The 21233-nt window shown below is 45.7% G+C and overlaps 2 protein-coding genes across 6 annotated transcripts in view; both read left to right on the top strand.

The window, feature by feature from the left end:
* Nucleotides 1-21233, top strand: part of LOC130300128 (uncharacterized) — a 246533-nt gene that overhangs the window by 70283 nt on the left and 155017 nt on the right. The gene's annotated exons all lie outside the window — the stretch shown is intronic.
* LOC130297874 (gastrula zinc finger protein XlCGF26.1-like) overlaps nucleotides 1-21233 on the top strand; it is a 33169-nt gene that overhangs the window by 4148 nt on the left and 7788 nt on the right. The window contains exon 1 of one of the 5 annotated variants that reach the window (XM_056550734.1): nucleotides 14612-14711. The exons of 2 other annotated variants lie outside the window; for them this stretch is intronic. The gene's annotated coding sequence lies outside the window, so the exon portion shown is untranslated. Of the gene's footprint in view, nucleotides 1-14611; nucleotides 14712-15938; nucleotides 15960-18088; nucleotides 18182-21233 lie in introns of those variants that run through there. 2 more of the 5 variants (XM_056550750.1, XM_056550742.1) reach the window with 2 other exon arrangements.

Raw genomic sequence — 21233 nt, 5'->3', positions numbered from 1 at the left:
AAGGAAGACCAGGAAGAGGGATGAAATGTGCCATTTTGGAGAATCGATCAACGACCACCCAAATAACAGTGTTGCCACGGGAAGGGGGTAAATCAGTAATAAAATCCATACCAATCAGAGACCAAGGCTGTTCGGGGACAGGCAGGGGATGAAGAAAACCAGCGGGCTTCTGGCGAGGAGTCTTATCCCGGGCACAGATAGTGCAGGCTCGCACAAAGTCCACAACATCCGTCTCCAGAGTCGGCCACCAATAGAAGCGGGAGATGAGTTGCACAGATTTCTTGATGCCCACATGACCTGCGAGATGGGAGGAGTGACCCCATTTGAGGATTCCGAGGCGTTGGCGTGGAGAAACAAAGGTCTTTCCTGGAGGAGTTTGCCTGATGGAGGCAGGAGAAGTGGAGATCAGGCAGTCAGGTGGAATGATGTGTTGCGGAGAGAGTTCAACTTCTGAGGCATCCGAGGAACGAGAGAGAGCATCGGCCCTAATGTTCTTATCGGCAGGACGAAAGTGAATCTCAAAATTAAATCGGGCAAAGAACAGAGACCACCGGGCCTGGCGAGGATTCAGCCGTTGGGCAGACTGGAGGTAGGAGAGGTTCTTGTGGTCGGTGTAAATAATAACTGGAAATCTTGATCCCTCCAGCAGATGCCTCCATTCCTCAAGTGCTAATTTAATGGCTAGAAGCTCTCGATCCCCGATGGAGTAGTTCCTCTCCGCCGGAGAGAAGGTCCTAGAAAAAAAACCACAAGTGACAGCATGCCCGGAAGAATTTTTTTGTAGAAGAACAGCTCCAGCTCCCACTGAGGAGGCATCAACCTCCAATAGGAAGGGTTTGGAAGGGTCAGGTCTGGAGAGCACGGGAGCCGAAGAAAAGGCAGACTTGAGTCGTTTAAAGGCGTCTTCCGCTTGAGGAGGCCAAGACTTGGGATCGGCATTTTTTTTGGTTAAAGCCACGATAGGAGCCACAACGGTAGAAAAATGTGGAATAAATTGCCTGTAATAATTGGCGAACCCCAAAAAGCGTTGGATAGCACGGAGTCCGGAGGGGCGTGGCCAATCTAAGACGGCAGAGAGTTTGTCTGGATCCATTTGTAGTCCCTGGCCAGAGACCAAATATCCTAGAAAAGGAAGAGATTGGCATTCAAACAGACATTTCTCAATTTTGGCATAGAGTTGATTGTCACGAAGTCTCTGAAGAACCATACGGACATGCTGGCGGTGTTCTTCTAGATTGGCAGAAAAAATTAGGATATCGTCCAGATATACAACAACACAGGAGTATAACAGATCACGAAAAATTTCATTAACAAAGTCTTGGAAGACAGCAGGGGCGTTGCACAGGCCAAAGGGCATGACCAGATACTCAAAGTGTCCATCTCTGGTGTTAAATGCCGTTTTCCACTCATCCCCCTCTCTGATGCGGATGAGGTTATAGGCGCCTCTTAAGTCCAATTTAGTAAAGATGTGGGCACCTTGGAGGCGATCAAAGAGTTCAGAGATGAGGGGTAGGGGGTAGCGGTTCTTAACCGTGATTTTATTAAGACCGCGGTAGTCAATGCAAGGACGTAGGGAGCCATCTTTTTTGGACACAAAGAAAAATCCGGCTCCGGCAGGAGAGGAGGATTTACGGATAAAGCCCTTTTTTAAATTTTCCTGGACGTATTCAGACATGGCAAGAGTCTCTGGGGCAGAGAGAGGATAAATTCTGCCCCGGGGTGGAGTAGTGCCCGGGAGGAGGTCGATAGGACAATCATAAGGCCTGTGAGGAGGTAGAGTCTCAGCTTGTTTTTTGCAGAAAACATCCGCGAAGTCCATATAGGCCTTAGGGAGACCGGTTACTGGAGGAACCACAGAGTCACGGCAAGGGTTACTGGGAACCGGTTTTAGACAGTCCTTGGAACAAGAGGGCCCCCAACTCTTGATCTCCCCAGTGGACCAATCCAGGGTTGGGGAATGAAGTTGAAGCCAGGGAAGTCCAAGGAGAATTTCCGAGGTGCAATTGGGGAGGACCAAAAGTTCAATCCTCTCGTGATGAGATCCGATGCTCATTAGAAGGGGCTCCGTGCGGAAACGTATGGTACAGTCCAATCTTTCATTGTTTACACAATTGATGTAAAGGGGTCTGGCGAGACTGGTCACTGGGATTTTGAACCTGTTGACGAGAGAGGCCAAAATAAAATTTCCTGCAGATCCAGAGTCCAAGAAGGCCACAGTAGAGAAGGAGAAGGCAGAGGCAGACATCCGCACAGGCACAGTAAGACGTGGAGAAGCAGAGTAGACATCAAGGACTGTCTCACCTTTGTGCGGAGTCAGCGTACGTCTTTCCAGGCGGGGAGGACGGATAGGACAATCCCTCAGGAAGTGTTCGGTACTAGCACAGTACAGGCAGAGGTTCTCCATGCGGCGTCGTGTCCTCTCTTGAGGTGTCAGGCGAGACCGGTTGACCTGCATAGCCTCCACGGCGGGAGGCACAGGAACAGATTGCAGGGGACCAGAGGAGAGAGGAGCCGAGGAGAAGAAACGCCTCGTGCGAACAGAGTCCATATCTTGGCGGAGCTCCTGACGCCTTTCGGAAAAACGCATGTCAATGCGAGTGGCTAGGTGAATAAGTTCATGTAGATTAGCAGGAATTTCTTGTGCGGCCAGAACATCTTTAATGTTGCTGGATAGGCCTTTTTTAAAGGTCGCGCAGAGGGCCTCATTATTCCAGGATAATTCTGAAGCAAGAGTACGGAATTGTACGGCATACTCGCCAACGGAAGAATTACCCTGGACCAGGTTCAACAGGGCAGTCTCAGCAGAAGAGGCTCGGGCAGGTTCCTCAAAGACACTTCGGATTTCCGAGAAGAAGGAGTGTACAGAGGCAGTGATGGGGTCATTGCGGTCCCAGAGCGGTGTGGCCCAAGACAGGGCTTTTCCAGACAGAAGGCTGACTACGAAAGCCACCTTAGACCTTTCAGTGGGAAACAGGTCCGACATCATCTCCAGATGCAGGGAACATTGGGAAAGAAAGCCACGGCAAAACTTAGAGTCCCCATCAAATTTATCCGGCAAGGATAGGCGTAGGCCTGAAGCGGCCACTCGCTGCGGAGGAGGTGCAGGAGCTGGCGGAGGAGATGACTGCTGAAGCTGTGGTAGTAACTGCTGTAGCATAACGGTCAGTTGAGACAGCTGTTGGCCTTGTTGCGCTATCTGTTGTGACTGCTGGGCGACCACCGTGGTAAGGTCAGCGACAACTGGCAGAGGAACTTCAGCGGGATCCATGGCCGGATCTACTGTCACGATGCCGGCTGGCAGGTAGTGGATCCTCTGTGCCAGAGAGGGATTGGCGTGGACCGTGCTAGTGGATCGGTTCTAAGTCACTACTGGTTTTCACCAGAGCCCGCCGCAAAGCGGGATGGTCTTGCTGCGGCGGTAGTGACCAGGTCGTATCCACTAGCAACGGCTCACCTCTCTGGCTGCTGAAGATAGGCGCGGTACAAGGGAGTAGACAAGAGCAAGGTCGGACGTAGCAGAAGGTCGGGGCAGGCAGCAAGGATCGTAGTCAGGGGCAACGGCAGGAGGTCTGGAACACAGGCTAGGAACACACAAGGAAACGCTTTCACTGGCACAATGGCAACAAGATCCGGCAAGGAAGTGCAGGGGAAGTGAGGTGATATAGGGAAGTGCACAGGTGAAGACACTAATTGGAATCACTGCGCCAATCAGCGGCGCAGTGGCCCTTTAAATCGCAAAGACCCGGCGCGCGCGCGCCCTAGGGAGCGGGGCCGCGCGCGCCGGGACAGGACCGAGGGAGAGCGAGTCAGGTACGGGAGCCGGGGTGCGCATCGCGAGCGGGCGCTACCCGCATCGCGAATCGCATCCCGGCTGGAAGCGGAATCGCAGCGCCCCGGGTCAGTGGATCTGACCGGAGCGCTGCAGCGGGGAGAGTGTAGCGAGCGCTCCGGGGAGGAGCGGGGACCCGGAGCGCTCGGCGTAACACTAAGGAACATGTTTAACCTGGTTCTGATAAGAATATGGCTATAAATGTTTTTTTTTACATAGGGATTATGGGTGGAATATTATGGTTACACGTGCCAAGAAATAACTATTAAAAAAAAAAAAAAAAAACGAAGAACGGCGCTGCGTTGTGCCGTTACCAGTGGCAACCGGAGAAAAGACAGGTGAGCTGGTCCGCCTACCTGATGATGTTGAGCTTGGAGCTCAACACCTATTCTGGCATGTAGCAGGAAAAGTCTTTCGGTAGCTGCCTTGACCCGCACCCGTCCAGGACGGTCCTGCTATAGAGATTTCAGATGCCCAGGAGAATCGGGAACCTGCTGTGGAGAAAAGCTGGGTTTATATACATCTATTCACAAAAACCCTGAGATGCTAGGTCCAGGGCACTAAGGTCCCAATGAGAGACTAATTATCTTAAAACTTAGCTTTTAATGAGTAGACGTAACTAAAACCTGGTGAATAAGAAACTGTTAAAATGACGTCACTATATCCTATATAGATATATTATTATAACCAGTGGGTGACAACTCTCTGAAAAGTTGCTGTTTTAGTCCTGTTGTTCAGTGGGGCCTACAGGCTCTTCCACATATATATATATATATATATATATATATATATATATATATTTAAGAACGAATAATGTCTTCAGACTGATATTATCCTACAGGCTCTTCCACCTAATAGCATCTATACTTGTGGGGCCTGCTGGCTCCTCCACCCTCCTGTCAGATATAGATGAGTGGTGCCCAAAGGGCTGTTTTCATCCTCTATTGGTGGGGCCAACAGGCTCTTCCACTAGAGTAGCGGCAATGCACTGTTTTTATTGATATGATGTTGTAGGATAATTGACGCGATTAAAACCAAAACACTTTGCCCGCCTCTACATGTTTCGGTGTCACAACACCATCATCAGGGGAAATTTAGAGGCGAACCACCTACCATGTGCTCCAAATATGTATTTATAAAATATCACCCCTTCCGTCATCATACTGCTCCCTGCATAAGCCAATCACTCACTGCCTGGCATCTATCAGTTGTCATGACAACCATCGCTGACCCCAACCAATGTCCAATGAACTGCCGATTAGCCTGTTACCTCACGTCCTGTTGTATCACCACCGTGCGCTGTAGATAAAGATCGAGAGACTTGAGAAAACCCGCGCCTGTCTGCAGACTTGTGCTCCACTGCGCAAACTTTCTTCAGTACTCGCTCCATACTAGCGCGAGAGTTGACTTAATCCCGCGCGCATGACCGCGGACTTATACTCCAGAATCATCAATCACTAATCATGCTGTAAGGTATATAGGTGATATTTAGAAGAGCACAGGGAGAGGTATTAATAAAACAGGCTACTTACAAGTGCAGCGCTATAGTCATTGTAATATCTTTATGCAAACCAGTTGCTCGTGAAATCCGATATCAACCACTATATTATTGCAAATAAAGAATACTATTCATCCATTATTGCAATGTGTTTATTATTCATTTGGCACCTTATGTCAAGGACATTACATATTACCCACATGCTATATCATGTGGTACTTGAGATACTGACTGTATCGTGCTACCAATAAATAAATATGTCATGCAATGATGGCATTAAAGGGCAACATAACTCGATCCCAATTGTTACTGGATACCGAGCTATAGTATTCAGAGGTAAGTATCACCAATATTAATATAATAATACGTAGGAGGAAACAAACTATTCACCAATAATTGATATATAAATAATATTACTAACACAAAACAATAATAAATCCTTACAGGAATGCAGCAAATGGAAAAACCCTCATTAAGGCCCGAGGGTGCGATGAATCCAACGCGCTTCTTCTTTAAAGGGGTATTCCAGGAAAAAAACTTTTTGGTATATATCAACTGGCTCCAGAAAGTTAAACAGATTTGTAAATTAACAGTAGAACGAAAAAGAAGTCGGCGACTCACCGGAGCTGATTTTCAAGCAGTTTCTTCTTTATTAGTACTCACATACATGGGGAGAGAAAGACGTACAGGGGGTACAACTATCTGGCAACGGGACCGTTTTACATGTTTCACATGCTTCGTCTGCTTGAAAATCAGCTCCGGTGAGTCGCCGACTTCTTTTTTGTTCTACTGTTATAAGACCACTGCTTTGTGTCCAGTCAGAGCACCACCAAGGTTTCATAGAAGCAGCCCACCCAGTTATCCTTTTTCCACTAGTCCTACGTTTACAGACTGAGTAGTGCCGATCCTACTTGCCTATTTTACTTTTGTAGATTTGTAAATTACTTCTATTAAAAAATCTTAATCCTTTCAGTACTTATGAGCTTCTGAAGTTAAGGTTGTTCTTTTCTGTCTAAGTGCTCTCTGATGACACGTGTCTTGGGAAACGCCCAGTTTAGAAGAGGTTTGCTATGGGGATTTGCGTCTAAACTGGGCGGTTCCCGAGACAGGTGTCATCAGAGAGGACTTAGACAGAAAAGAACAACCTTAACTTCAGAAGCTCATAAGTACTGAAAGGATTAAGATTTTTTAATAGAAGTAATTTACAAATCTGTTTAACTTTCTGGAGCCAGTTGATATATATAACAAAGTTTTTTCCTGGATAACCCCTTTGAGTAATAGATCGTCAATATTACCTCTCCTTGGGCCCAGTTTTAGTTGGCACAAACCAATATATCGGAGCGCCTTTACATCTCCATTATGTACCAGGTGCATGTGCTGTGCTACCAGGGTATAAGATCCAGTACGAACTGTACTTAGATGTTGAGATATTCGTCTCTTGAACGGTTGGGTAGTTTTACCTACATACACTCTGGGACAATTACAGATGGCTATGTATATTACATTTCTACTGTCACAATTTCTAAACTGTTGTAATTGATAAGTACCGTATTTTTCGTCCTATAGGACGCACCGGCGTATAAGACGCACCCAATTTATAGGTGCAAAATCTAAAAAAAATGAAATATTTTGAACCCAATAGTGGTCTTCAATCTGCGGAGTTGTAGTTTTGCAACATCTGGAGGTCCGCAGATTGAAGACCACTGCATAGGAGGTAATACTCGCGTGTCCCCGCCGCTCCGGACCTGTCACCGCTGCCCTGGATGTCGCTCCATCGCTGTTGCCGTGTCCCCGTCGCTCCGGAACATCTCTGCTGCCGGCCGGGTATCCTCGCTCTCCGTCGCCGCCATCACGTTGTTACGCACCCTGACGCACGTATGCGACGACGTGATGACGAGCAAGGAGAGCGCCGGCCATAAAGGGGATCCCTGAACGGAGAAGACACCGAGGAGGCAGGTAAGGTCCCTCCCGGTGTCCTGTAAGCACTAACCCGGCTATTCAGTCGGGCTGTTGGGGACCGCCGCGGTGAAATCGCGGCGGTCCTGAACAGCCGGGTTAGTGTCACATTCCCTTCAGACGCGGCAGTCAGCTTTGATCGCCGCGTCTGAAGGGTTAATACAGGGCATCACCGCGATCGGTGATGTCCTGTATTAGCCGCGGGTCCCGGCCGTTGATGGCCGCAGGGACCGCCGCGATAGGGGTGTATTCGCCGTATAAGACGCACCGACTTATACGGTGCGTCTTATACGGCGAAACATACGGTACTTGCTGAATTATATACAGTTGTATAATGGAATCGTAGTAAATTCTATAGAAATAGAAAAATGAGTCAAAACATATTATTGATTTTACCTGTTTTGATTATCATCATCTTGGAATTTATATATTTTTTTTACATGGGGATTAATGGAGGAATATTGTGGTTACTTACACATGGCAAGGAACACCTGACCTAGTTCTGATAAGAATATGGCTATAAATATTATTTTTTTACATGGGGATTAATGGAGGAATATCATGGTTATTGATGCTAAGGAATACCTGACCTATTTATGATAAGAATATGACTATAAATACTTTTTTACATTGGGATTATGGGAGGAATATCATGGTTATTGATGCTAAGGAACACCTGACCTATTTATGATAAGAATATGACTATAAATACTTTTTTACATTGGGATTATGGGAGGAATATCATGGTTATAGATGCTAAGGAACATGTTTAACCTGGTTCTGATAAGAATATGGCTATAAATGTTTTTTTTTACATAGGGATTATGGGTGGAATATTATGGTTACACGTGCCAAGAAATAACTATTAAAAAAAAAACGAAGAACGGCGCAGCGTTGTGCCGTTACCAGTGGCAACCGGAGAAAAGACAGGTGAGCTGGTCCGCCTACCTGATGATGTTGAGCTTGGAGCTCAACACCTATTCTGACATTTAGCAGGAAAAATCTTTCGGTAGCTGCCTTGACCCGCACCCGTCCAGGACGGTCCTGCTATAGAGATTTCAGATGCCCAGGAGAATCGGGAACCTGCTGTGGAGAAAAGCTGGGTTTATATACATCTATTCACAAAAACCCTGAGACGCTAGGTCCAGGGCACTAAGGTCCCAATGAGAGACTAATTATCTTAAAACTTAGCTTTTAATGAGTAGACGTAACTAAAACCTGGTGAATAAGAAACTGTTAAAATGACGTCACTATATCCTATATAGATATATTATTATAACCAGTGGGTGACAACTCTCTGAAAAGTTGCTGTTTTAGTCCTGTTGTTCAGTGGGGCCTACAGGCTCTTCCACATATATATATATATATATATATATATATATATATATATATATTTAAGAACGAATAATGTCTTCAGACTGATATTATCCTACAGGCTCTTTCACCTAATAGCATCTATACTTGTGGGGCCTGCTGGCTCCTCCACCCTCCTGTCAGATATAGATGAGTGGTGCCCAAAGGGCTGTTTTCACCCTCTATTGGTGGGGCCAACAGGCTCTTCCACTAGAGTAGCGGCAATGCACTGTTTTTATTGATATGATGTTGTAGGATAATTGACGCGATTAAAACCAAAACACTTTGCCCGCCTCTACATGTTTCGGTGTCACAACACCATCATCAGGGGAAATTTAGAGGCGAACCACCTACCATGTGCTCCAAATATGTATTTATAAAATATCACCCCTTCCGTCGTCATACTGCTCCCTGCATAAGCCAATCACTCACTGCCTGGCATCTATCAGTTGTCATGACAACCATCGCTGACCCCAACCAATGTCCAATGAACTGCCGATTAGCCTGTTACCTCACGTCCTGTTGTATCACCACCGTGCGCTGTAGATAAAGATCGAGAGACTTGAGAAAACCCGCGCCTGTCTGCAGACTTGTGCTCCACTGCGCAAACTTTCTTCAGTACTCGCTCCATACTAGCGCGAGAGTTGACTTAATCCCGCGCGCATGACCGCCGACTTATACTCCAGAATCATCAATCACTAATCATGCTGTAAGGTATATAGGTGATATTTAGAAGAGCACAGGGAGAGGTATTAATAAAACAGGCTACTTACAAGTGCAGCGCTATAGTCATTGTAATATCTTTATGCAAACCAGTTGCTCGTGAAATCCGATATCAACCACTATATTATTGCAAATAAAGAATACTATTCATCCATTATTGCAATGTGTTTATTATTCATTTGGCACCTTATGTCAAGGACATTACATATTACCCACATGCTATATCATGTGGTACTTGAGATACTGACTGTATCGTGCTACCAATAAATAAATATGTCATGCAATGATGGCATTAAAGGGCAACATAACTCGATCCCAATTGTTACTGGATACCGAGCTATAGTATTCAGAGGTAAGTATCACCAATATTAATATAATAATACGTAGGAGGAAACAAACTATTCACCAATAATTGATATATAAATAATATTACTAACACAAAACAATAATAAATCCTTACAGGAATGCAGCAAATGGAAAAACCCTCATTAAGGCCCGAGGGTGCGATGAATCCAACGCGCTTCTTCTTTAAAGGGGTATTCCAGGAAAAAAACTTTTTGGTATATATCAACTGGCTCCAGAAAGTTAAACAGATTTGTAAATTAACAGTAGAACGAAAAAGAAGTCGGCGACTCACCGGAGCTGATTTTCAAGCAGTTTCTTCTTTATTAGTATTCACATACATGGGGAGAGAAAGACGTACAGGGGGTACAACTGTCTGGCAACGGGACCGTTTTACATGTTTCACATGCTTCGTCTGCTTGAAAATCAGCTCCGGTGAGTCGCCGACTTCTTTTTCGTTCTACTGTTATAAGACCACTGCTTTGTGTCCAGTCAGAGCACCACCAAGGTTTCATAGAAGCAGCCCACCCAGTTATCCTTTTTCCACTAGTCCTACGTTTACAGACTGAGTAGTGCCGATCCTACTTGCCTATTTTACTTTTGTAGATTTGTAAATTACTTCTATTAAAAAATCTTAATCCTTTCAGTACTTATGAGCTGCTGAAGTTAAGGTTGATCTTTTCTGTCTAAGTGCTCTCTGATGACACGTGTCTTGGGAAACGCCCAGTTTAGAAGAGGTTTGCTATGGGGATTTGCGTCTAAACTGGGCGGTTCCCGAGACACGTGTCATCAGAGAGGACTTAGACAGAAAAGAACAACCTTAACTTCAGAAGCTCATAAGTACTGAAAGGATTAAGATTTTTTAATAGAAGTAATTTACAAATCTGTTTAACTTTCTGGAGCCAGTTGATATATATAAAAAAGTTTTTTCCTGGATAACCCCTTTGAGTAATAGAACGTCAATATTACCTCTCCTTGGGCCCAGTTTCAGTTGGCACAAACCAACGCGCCTTTACATCTCCATTATGTACCAGGTGCATGTGCTGTGCTACCAGGGTATAAGATCCAGTACGAACTGTACTTAGATGTTGAGATATTCGTCTCTTGAACGGTTGGGTAGTTTTACCTACATACACTCTGGGACAATTACAGATGGCTATGTATATTACATTTCTACTGTCACAATTTCTAAACTGTTGTATTTGATGAGTATGGGAGTCAATAGGGTTCGTGAATGACTTTGTTTTGATAATAGTAGGACAGAAACTACAATGTCCGCATGGGAACGAACCAGGGGGTCTCTGCGGTAACCAAGTTTAATCTTTTTTCAATTTCCAAATGTGACATACCGGAAAGGACGAAATTTGAGAGATTATTTGGTTCATAGCCATTTGGAAATTGAAGAAAGAGGTGAAACTTGATTACCGCAGAGACCCCCTGGTTCGTTCCCATGCGGACATTGTAGTTTCTGTCCTACTATTATCAAAACATAGTCATTCACGAACCCTATTGACTCCCATACTCATCAAATACAACAGTTTAGAAATTGTGACAGTAGAAATGTAATATACATAGCCATCTGTAATTGTCCCAGAGTGTATGTAGGTAAAACTACCCAACCGTTCAAGAGACGAATATCTCAACATCTAAGTACAGTTCGTACTGGATCTTATACCCTGGTAGCACAGCACATGCACCTGGTACATAATGGAGATGTAAAGGCGCGTTGGTTTGTGCCAACTGAAACTGGGCCCAAGGAGAGGCAATGTTGACGCTCTATTACTTAAAGAAGAAGCGCGTTGGATTCATCGCACCCTCGGGCCTTAATGAGGGTTTTTCATTTGCTGCTTTCCTGTAAGGATTTATTATTGTTTTTTGTTAGTAATATTATTTATATATCAATTATTGGTGAATAGTTTGTTTCCTCCTACGTATTATTATATTAATATTGGTGATACTTACCGTATTTATCGGCATATAACACGCACTTTTTAGGCTAAAATTTTTAGCCTAAAGTCTGTGTGCGTGTTATACGCCGATACACCCCCAGGAAAGGCTGGGGGAGAGAGGCCGTCGCTGCCCGCTTCTCTCCCCCTGCCTTTCCTGGGGTCTAGAGCGCTGCTGTCGGCCCTTTTCACCCCCTGGTTATCGGCTCCGCTGCCCGTTCTGTCCCACTGACTATCGGTGCCGGCGCCGATAGCCAGGGGGAGAGAAGCGGCGCCGACAGCCAGGGGGAGCGAAGGGGCAGCGGCACCCATTGCCGGCGCCGCTGCCCCGTTGCCTCCCCCCATCCCCGGTGGCATAATTACCTGAGTCGGGTCCGCGCTGCTCCAGGCCTCCGTCGTGCGTCCCCGGCGTCATTGCTATGCGCTGAACGGCGCGGCGCATGACGTCAGAGCGCCGCGCCGTGCATAGCAACGACGCTGAGGACGCACGACGGAGGCCTGGAGCAGCGCCGATAACCAGGGGGTGAAAAGGGCCGACAGCAGCGCTCTAGACCCCAGGAAAGGCAGGGGGAGAGAAGCGGGCAGCGACGGCCTCTCTCCGCCTGCCTTTCCTGGGGGTATATCGGGGTATACACGCGCACACACGCACCCTCATTTTATTTTTTTACCCAAATATCCTTGGTAAAATGAGGGTGCGTGTTATAGGCCGGTGCGTGGTATACCCCGATAAATACGGTACCTCTGAATACTATAGCTCGGTATCCAGTAACAATTGGGATCGAGTTATGTTGCCCTTTAATGCCATCATTGCAGGGCATATTTATTTATTGGTAGCGTGATACAGTCAGTATCTCAAGTACCACATGATATAGCATGTGGGTAATATCTAATGTCCATGACATAAGGTGCCAAATGAATAATAAACACATTGCAATAATGGATGAATAGTATTCTTTATTTGCAATAATATAGTGGTTGATATCAGATTTCACGAGCAACTGGTTTGCATAAAGATATTGCAATGCCTATAGCGCTGCACTTGTAAGTAGCCTGTTTTATTAATACCTCTCCCTGTGCTCTTCTAAATATCACCTATGTACCTTACAGCATGATTAGTGATTGATGATTCTGGAGTATAAGTCCGCGGTCATGTGCGCGGGATTAAGTCACCTCTCGCGCTAGTATGGAGCGAGTTCTGAAGAAAGTCTGCGCAGCGGAGCACAAGTCAGACAGGCGCGAGTTTTCTCAAGTCTCGCGATCTTTATTTACAGCGTACGGCGGTGATACAACAGGACGTGAGGTAACAGGTTAATCGGCAGTTCACTGGATTTTATTGGACATCGGTTGGGGTCAGCGATGGCTGTCATGACAACTGATAGATGCCAGGCAGTGAGTGATTGGCTTATGCAGGGTGCAGTATGATGACGGGAGAGGTGATATTTTATAAATACCTGTTTGGAGCACATGGTTGGTGGTTCGCCTCTAAATTCCCCCTGATGACGGTGTTGTGACACCGAAACATGTAGAGGCGGGCAAAGTGTTTTGGTTTTAATCGCGTCAATTATCCTACAACATCATATCTTTCTATAAAAACATCGGATTGCAGCTACTCTGTTGGAAGAGCCTGTTGGCCCCACCAATAGAGGATGAAAACAGCCCTTTGGGCACCACTCATCTATATCTGACAGAAGGGTGAAGGAGCCAGCAGGCCCCACAAGTATAGATGCTATTCGGTGGAAAAGCCTGTAGGCCCCACTGATAGAAGATAATATCAGTCTGAAGACATTATTCATTCTTACATATATATATATATATACCGTATTTATCGGGGTATACCACGCACCGGCCTATAACACGCACCCTCATTTTACCAAGGATATTTGGGTAAAAAAAGTTTTTTACCCAAATATCCATGGTAAAATGAGGGTGCGTGTGTGCGCGTGTATACCCCGATATACCCCCAGGAAAGGCAGGGGGAGAGAGGCCGTCGCTGCCCGCTTCTTTCCCCCTGCCTTTCCTGGGGTCTAGAGCCCTGCTGCCGGCCCTTCTTACCCCCTGGTTATCGGCGCCGCTGCCCGTTCTGTCCCCCTGACTATCGGTGCCGGCCCCGATAGCCAGGGGGAGAGAAGCGGCGCCGACAGCCAGGGGGAGAGAAGGGGCAGCGGCACCCATTGCCGGCGCCGCTGCCCCGTTGCCTCCCCCCATCCCCGGTGGCATAATTACCTGGGTCGGGTCCGCGCTGCTGCAGGCCTCCGTCGTGCGTCCCCTGCGTCGTTGCTATGCGCGGCGCACTGACGTCATGCGCCGCGCCGTTCAGAGCATAGCAACGACGCCGGGGACGCACACCGGAGGCCTGCAGCAGCGCGGACCCGACTCAGGTAATTATGCCACCGGGGATGCACCGATAGTCAGGGGGACAGAACGGGCAGCGGCGCCGATAACCAGGGGGTGAGAAGGGCCGACAGCAGCGCTCTAGACCCCAGGAAAGGCAGGGGGAGAGAAGCGGGCAGCGACGGCCTTTCTCCCCTGCCTTTCCTGGGGGTGTATCGGCGTATAACACGCACACAGACTTTAGGCTAAAAATTTTAGCCTAAAAAGTGCGTGTTATACGCCGATAAATACGGTGTATATATATGTGGAAGAGCCTGTAGGCCCCACTGAACAACAGAACTAAAACAGCAACTTTTCAGAGTTGTCACCCACTGGTTATAATAATATATCTATATAGGATATAGTGACGTAATTTTAAGTTTCTTATTCACCAGGTTTTAGTTACGTTTACTCATTAAAAGCTAGTTTTAAAGGTAGTTAGTCTCATAATGGGACCTTAGTGCCCTGGACCTAGCGTCTCAGGGTTTTTGTGAATAGATCTATGTAAAATTGCACGATCTGTGAGTGCCCTTGAAAACCCAGCTTTTCTCCACAACAGGTTCCTGGTTCTCCTGGGCATCTGAAATCTCTATAGCAGGACCGTCCTGGACGGGTGCGGATCAAGGCAGCTACCGAAAGATTTTTCCTGCTACATGTCAGAATAGGTGTTGAGCTCCAAGCTCAACATCATCAGGTAAGCGGACCAGCTCACCTGTCTTTTCTCCAGTTGCCACTGGTAACGGCACAAAGCTGCGCCGTTGTTCGTTTCTTGTTTTTACAGTTATTTCTTGGCACGTGTAACCATAATATTCCACCCATAATCCATATGTGAAAAATATTTATAGCCATATTCCTTAGCATGTGCTACTATGATATTCCTCCCATAATCCCCATGTAAATATATATTTATAGCCATATTCTTATCAGAACTAGGTCAGGTGTTACTTGCCATGTATAACCATGATATTCCTCCCATAATCCTCATGTAAAAAAATATATATTCCAAGATGATAATCAAAACAGGTAAAATCAATAAACTGGCCTTCCAAATCTTTTGATTCATGTAGTTTGGTCACTTCATGTACAAAAATAAATAAATAAATTAGCAAAAAGTCCCACTGAAACACATGCGGTATCGATAAAAACTACAGATCACGGCGCAAAAAATTATATACACAAAATGATATACAAAATTACTAAAAACAGGCAATTTTGGACAATTTTTTTTACATATACGCCATTGACCGTGCGGTTTAATTAACATTATATTTTTATAGTGTTTATGCCACATGCATATTTTTATGGTATGTTATGTTTACATAATGTAACACTCACGTTTCAGAAGACGGGAACACCGGTGGATGTGGATCCGCTGGACCTGTGTGGCAGATGACTCAGACCATACCAGGGAGCGGAGTCTGAGGTGCCGCTGGTTTTCACCAGAGCCCGCCGCAAAGCAGGATGGACTTGCTGTGGCAGGCGGCACCCAGGTCGCTACCCCTGGCACGGCTCAACCACACAGGTGGCTGAGGAGATGTGAGGCACAGGAGGGATAAGGCAGCTCATAGTCAGGATAGCAGAAGGTCAGGGCAGGTGGCACAGTAGCGTAGTCAGGACGTAGCAGGAGGTCAGTAGGCAGGCAGAGGAGCAAGGTCAGGTCCAGAGCAAAGGATGAGATACACAGCAAGGCAACTCTCAAGAATGCACAACGCAACAAAGATCCATCAGGGAAGTGAGGAGGGTGGAGGAATTTATCAATGAGCCATAGGAGAATTACACTAATGAGTGCACTGGCCCTTTAAATCTTAAAGCTCCAGCGCGCGCGTGCCCTAGGGGCAGAGAGGCAGAGGCCCCGCAGGAGAAGCACCAGGTGATTGACAGATTGGGGCTCGCATGCAGGCGCATCCTGCAATGTGAGTCGCAGCTCCGTCGGCAGCAACAGGTAATGGAACCATGTGTGTGTGGCCGGAGCGCATAACGTAACACACATTTTATATATGGAATTTGGGAAAGGGGGGCTGGTGATTTAAATGTTAAGTATGGAAGGGGTTAATTCACATTTATTAACCTTTTTTAATTTTTTTTTTTACACCATTTTTTTGTCCCTATAGGAGACGATTACATGAAATCTTCTGATTGCATACACTGTTCAATGCTATGCCATAGCATAGCATTAATCAATGTTATCTGCGCTCGTTTGCTCCAGCCTGGTGAGCCAGGCTGGAGCATCGTAGAGGAGATTGGACGGCAAGGAGGTAGATAAGGACCCTCCCATCATCCTGTAAGCTGATTGGGACACCTTGGTGATCCAGATCAGCCTAAATTAGCTGCAGGGAATGCCTTTTTTTTTCCTTTTAGATGCCACGTGTAAGGAGTTAATGCCGTGCATCACCACAATTGGTGCCCTTCATGTTGTACACTGGCAGTCCTTTTAGTTTAGAATTAACTTCTAATAGGGTGTCATTCCATCTGTCAGCCAGTTGGTGCTTCCCAGGCACTCCTAGATTCCGTAGAAGAACTTTATCTCCCTCTCGAATTTCCCAATGTTTTACTTTAGCATCATATCTTCTTTAGTTCCGTTCCTCCAGTCTTGCTACAGCTTAGGTGGCCAACTTATAGGCCATGTGGAGGTTTAGTTTGAGGTTCCTCACATATGAGGTTGAATATGTTCCATCAGGGGACACTCCCACCTGGACACCTATGGGTAGTCAGGCTTCTCTTCTTAACACTAGGAAATAGGATGAGAATCCTGTGGATTCATGTCTTGTACAGGTATATGCGTGAACCATAGCTTCAACATGCTTACTCCAAGATCACTTCTTAACTTGCTTGAGAGTCCCCAGCATGTCTAGGAGGGTCCTATTAAACCGCTCAGGTTGGGTGATAAGGTGTTCTGGGCTCATGCACCTGCAGCATGTCCAACAGTCCCTTAATCAACTTGCTCTCAAAGTCTCTCTTGGTCAGAGTGTATTCGATTGGGTAGACCATAGTGTATGAAATACTTCTTCTGCCAAAGGACCTTGGCTACAGTCACAGCCTTTTGATCTTTAGTGGGAAAAGCTGGAACATTTTAGATCCTGTGTTATCATTCTCAATACAGAGATAATCCATGCACACAAGATCCATGGGTCCTGTACTCTTTAGATCGCCCATGGGGGAAGCTCTCACAGGTAGGGTCTTTCTCTGGATACATCTCCTGAAGGTCTTTACATGTTACTCGACATATTTCCTTATGCAAGGCCAATAGAATCGGTCTTGTACTAAACCATAGGTCTTGGCCACCCCGAGATGCCCATGTTGATCGTGCAGGGCTCTCAAGACCATCTCTCAGTACCTTTGTGGTAGTACCAATTGTTTTCTGCCAAGGTGATCATGATATTTCACAACCCTTCAGTATAAATCTTTCTGAACCACAGGGAGACAAACCAACAACTTGGCGTTCTTGGCTTTCATTGCCCTGAGAACTGCCCCTTTATACCAGTTCCGGGCCTTTGTCTTGTCTCCCGGTGTTATGCTGGACCACTGATGAAGCATGACTGGAGTGTGAATACCTCTGGCACTGCTTCTGAGGAGTGACTGATGGAGAGTATATGTAAGAACTCTGGTGGTTAACCCTCCCTGAGATGTTGTTTGGCCTGGTTGCTTGGCTGCACCCTTTGGCTATGGCAGCAATCAGGCTGAGCCACACCTATTAACTAAACATTTAGGTCCAGCTCACTCTGTTCCTGGTTGCCAGTGAAAGACCTTAGTTTTGAGTAGCCAGCGTTTATTGTTCTCTGTTATCTGGATATTGATGTTGGCTAGGCTTTTGAATCCTCTCTTGCTTTCTGTTATTGTAATCCATTACCTCCTGGCTTGAACTCGGCTTGTTTTGACTCTGACTTAACTGTGTGTTTGTCTAGTTTAATTTCTGTCAGTTTTGTGTGCCTCCAGCTGTTTTCCCGACACCTACCTTATTGTATTTTATTGTTTTGACTTTTACTGTCCCTACACTTATTTTCTTTTTTTTTCAAATCTTTATTTAGTTTTTTCAACCAATATAAGACAAAGTTGTGAAGCATAAATTGACAAAGCTGTAAATCAACATTGCTTGAGCATGAATCGAAAAAGTCAATACCTTCGAAGATACAATGTACTCCTGTTCACAATCTAAGGCAACTAAAGGTGCTGTCATATGGGTATACATTTCTTAATATGAATTAGAAGTAATCTGTCTAGCGTTACCTCAAACTGCGTCAAAGGGCAGCAGTAAAAAGACGTTCTGTGTATCTTTCGCTTATCGAATTAAATCAACAAACTATTGAAAGTCATTTGTATCTAAATTGCTAAGGTAAACAATTAGCGAGTAGGAAAGAAAAAGAAGAGAGGTAAAGTGAAAGGTACTGTCCCTACACTTATTATAGGAAGGGACGGACCGTCTTTGTGGTTGTGGTCAAAGAGTTCCCACCCCAATCCATGAATTTCTTCCCACTTCTCTTTGTCTTGGTGAGGAGGGAGTCCAGGTCTGGGGGACAGGGCATCCGCACTGACATTCTTGGAATCCTGCTTGTATTTCAGACTGAAACTGTAAGTTGACAATGCAGCCGAGCACTTATGTCCTATGGCATCCAGCTTGGCTGTAGTTTAAATGTAGGTAAGTGGATTATTATCAGTCCTTACTTCAAACAATGCTCCATATAAATAGCCATGCAGCTTGTGCACAATGGTCCACTTGTGTGCCAGAAAATTCAATTTGTGGACTGGATAAATCTTCTTGGCAACCGTTGGATTTCTTCTTATGTAAGCCACCATCTTAATGCTTCTGGATTACATTGGTGCAGAACGCCCCCTAGGCTTTCCATACCGGCATCCACAAGGAGGACATAGGGTTTTTCAGGGTCTGCATACGCCAATCAGTAGCTTCTGTGAGTCTCTTCTTCGTTGCTAAGAAGGCCTCTTCACATCCTGAAGTCCATTACTTTCCAATGAAATCTTTAGGATGTGGCGCTTTAGCACCCTGTATCTCAGGTAGTCTTGGGCAGATTAACACTGCTTCAATCTTAGCGGGGTCCGTGGCTATTCCTTCTGCAGGGACAACGTGCCCTATATATGTAACAGAACTTAACATTTGTCTTTTGATTGCTTTGATTGCGTGAAGCCGATCCAACACCTCCAGCAATCTCTGTTCATGCTCTTCTGGTGTGTTCCCAAATACAATGTGGTTAATTTCCCCCACAGTTTTCTCCATCAGCCTCTTAAACATAGAAGGAGCTCCTGTGCCTCCTTTGGGCATTCTGGTAAACTGGTAGAATCCCAATGGACAGATGAAGAATGTCTTCTTATCCTCTTTCTTCATGGGTACCTGATAATACCTAGACCTCAGGTCAAGCACACTACTGGCTGCCTGAGAGGGTGTTCAGCAGGTCCTCTATCTGTGGCAGCGTGTACTGATCTGGCACAGTCCTCTTATAGTCCACACATAGCCGGACCGCACCATTCTTTTTCCTCACTACCATGATGGGTGAGGCATAGGGACTTCTAGATTCTTTGATGATCTCAGCTCCTTCCATCTGTTGGTGTAAGTCCCGGACATCTTCCACATCTCAAGGAGGTATTCTTCTTGATCTTTCTCTTATAGGGGCAGGGTCAGAAAGTCTTATAGCATTAGTGGCACTTTTGGAATGCCCCATATCCATTTCTTCTGTTGAAAAAACTCCATCTCGGGTAGCTAGTTGAGAATGAAGGCCGCCTTTCCACTGCTGCTGTGGTAGAGGAGAATCTCAAAATCTACCAGTGCTTTAACATGATCCTTCTGTTCTGCACTCACAGTCACAATGGACAAAACTTGGTCTAACAATTGAATGACACCAATCTTCTAAAGACGATCGAACCGGACTTCCACATGTGTTAGATTCTGTATCATCTCAGGAAAACTCTTACACCAATTTTTGTGCCAAACTTTTACCTCATTCCTTCTGATGATCCTCTACATGCAGATACTCAATAAGGTATTGTCTGGTTCCCCTCAACATTTCATGGTGCATGGAGGCTATTGCTCGTAGCGTTGTGGTCTCACCAGGCTTCACAAATACAGGTTCTTTCCCTGAATAGTGGCATAACCCTGGTTTTGTTTCTAGGGCTAGTCGATGGGACTCTTTTTCTAGAGCAGGGCTGACCTCCATCAGCAGAGGTAACAATACATCTCCCACTTCTGTCAGGTAGGATGTTGTTTAGCTGGGGAATGGTTATAGATGCTCTTATTCATCCCTCCACAGGTTGAGCTTGAGATCCCATTCCCCATAACTGAAGCTCTCCTGCAGGTTTCTTGGGAATGTGTTTCAAATGACGATTATAGAAATCTTTATAAATAATGGTGACTTGGGATCCTGTATCTAGCAAAGCTGAAGCATGAATTCCTTCCACTTGCAAGTGTATCAAGGGTTTGGGGTCAATCTGGGCCCCTACATATAATCTGTGTGTAGGTCTGTTTTTTCTTCCCTTGTAAAACCTGGTCATTTGGGTCTCCTCAAGTTCGGTAGCCAGAACCTCCACATCTACCTCTAAGTGGTCTCGAAGTGTGAAATAGATCATATCCGGGGGATTTTCCTGACATGGGAGTTAGAAACTGGGAATAATTTACTGCCCCATAGTCTCCTAACCATAACCTGAAGGATTGTTGGGGTGTAGCCCCTTCTTACTCATCAGGACTAGCGTACATCAGGACTAGGCATCCTCCAGGTTGGGCTCCAAACAGCTGAAGATTTGTGGCCTCTCATGGTCTCTGAAATCTGTATGGAATATATTTACATGTAAGTTTGATTGTCAGAATCCTGCAGGATATCCCTTATGGCACAATCTCTATTTCCAGTCAGATTCCAAAACTTTGGCCGATCTCTTCTACTTACAATCTTTCAATTTTGGTGGAATTATTTAAGCTCTGTGTCCTGCCATACTTGTGACTCAGTTATGGGAGGTAACTGATTTATAATATGGATGCAGAATACAGGTGTAATATGGGCAGGAAATATACCTATGTGCAAGAATGTAAGGATCATGTTAGAAAGGGTGTGTGACTGTGACCTGGACCGCAGGGGACACAAGTCCCTGATCCCCGAATGAGCGTGGCTTTTGATTGTGTATGCGTCACACTGGCCGCTCCATCCTTAATGTAACCTCCCCTGTTTATAAACATGGGGGAACATTGTATTAATGGGGCTCAGATAACTCCTTTTGTTAT

This window comes from Hyla sarda, chromosome 1, assembly GCF_029499605.1.
Source record: "Hyla sarda isolate aHylSar1 chromosome 1, aHylSar1.hap1, whole genome shotgun sequence".
Classification (NCBI taxonomy): Eukaryota; Metazoa; Chordata; class Amphibia; order Anura; family Hylidae; genus Hyla; species Hyla sarda.
Note: the sequence above shows the minus strand (reverse complement) of the source record. Positions and strands in the feature narration are given on the sequence as shown.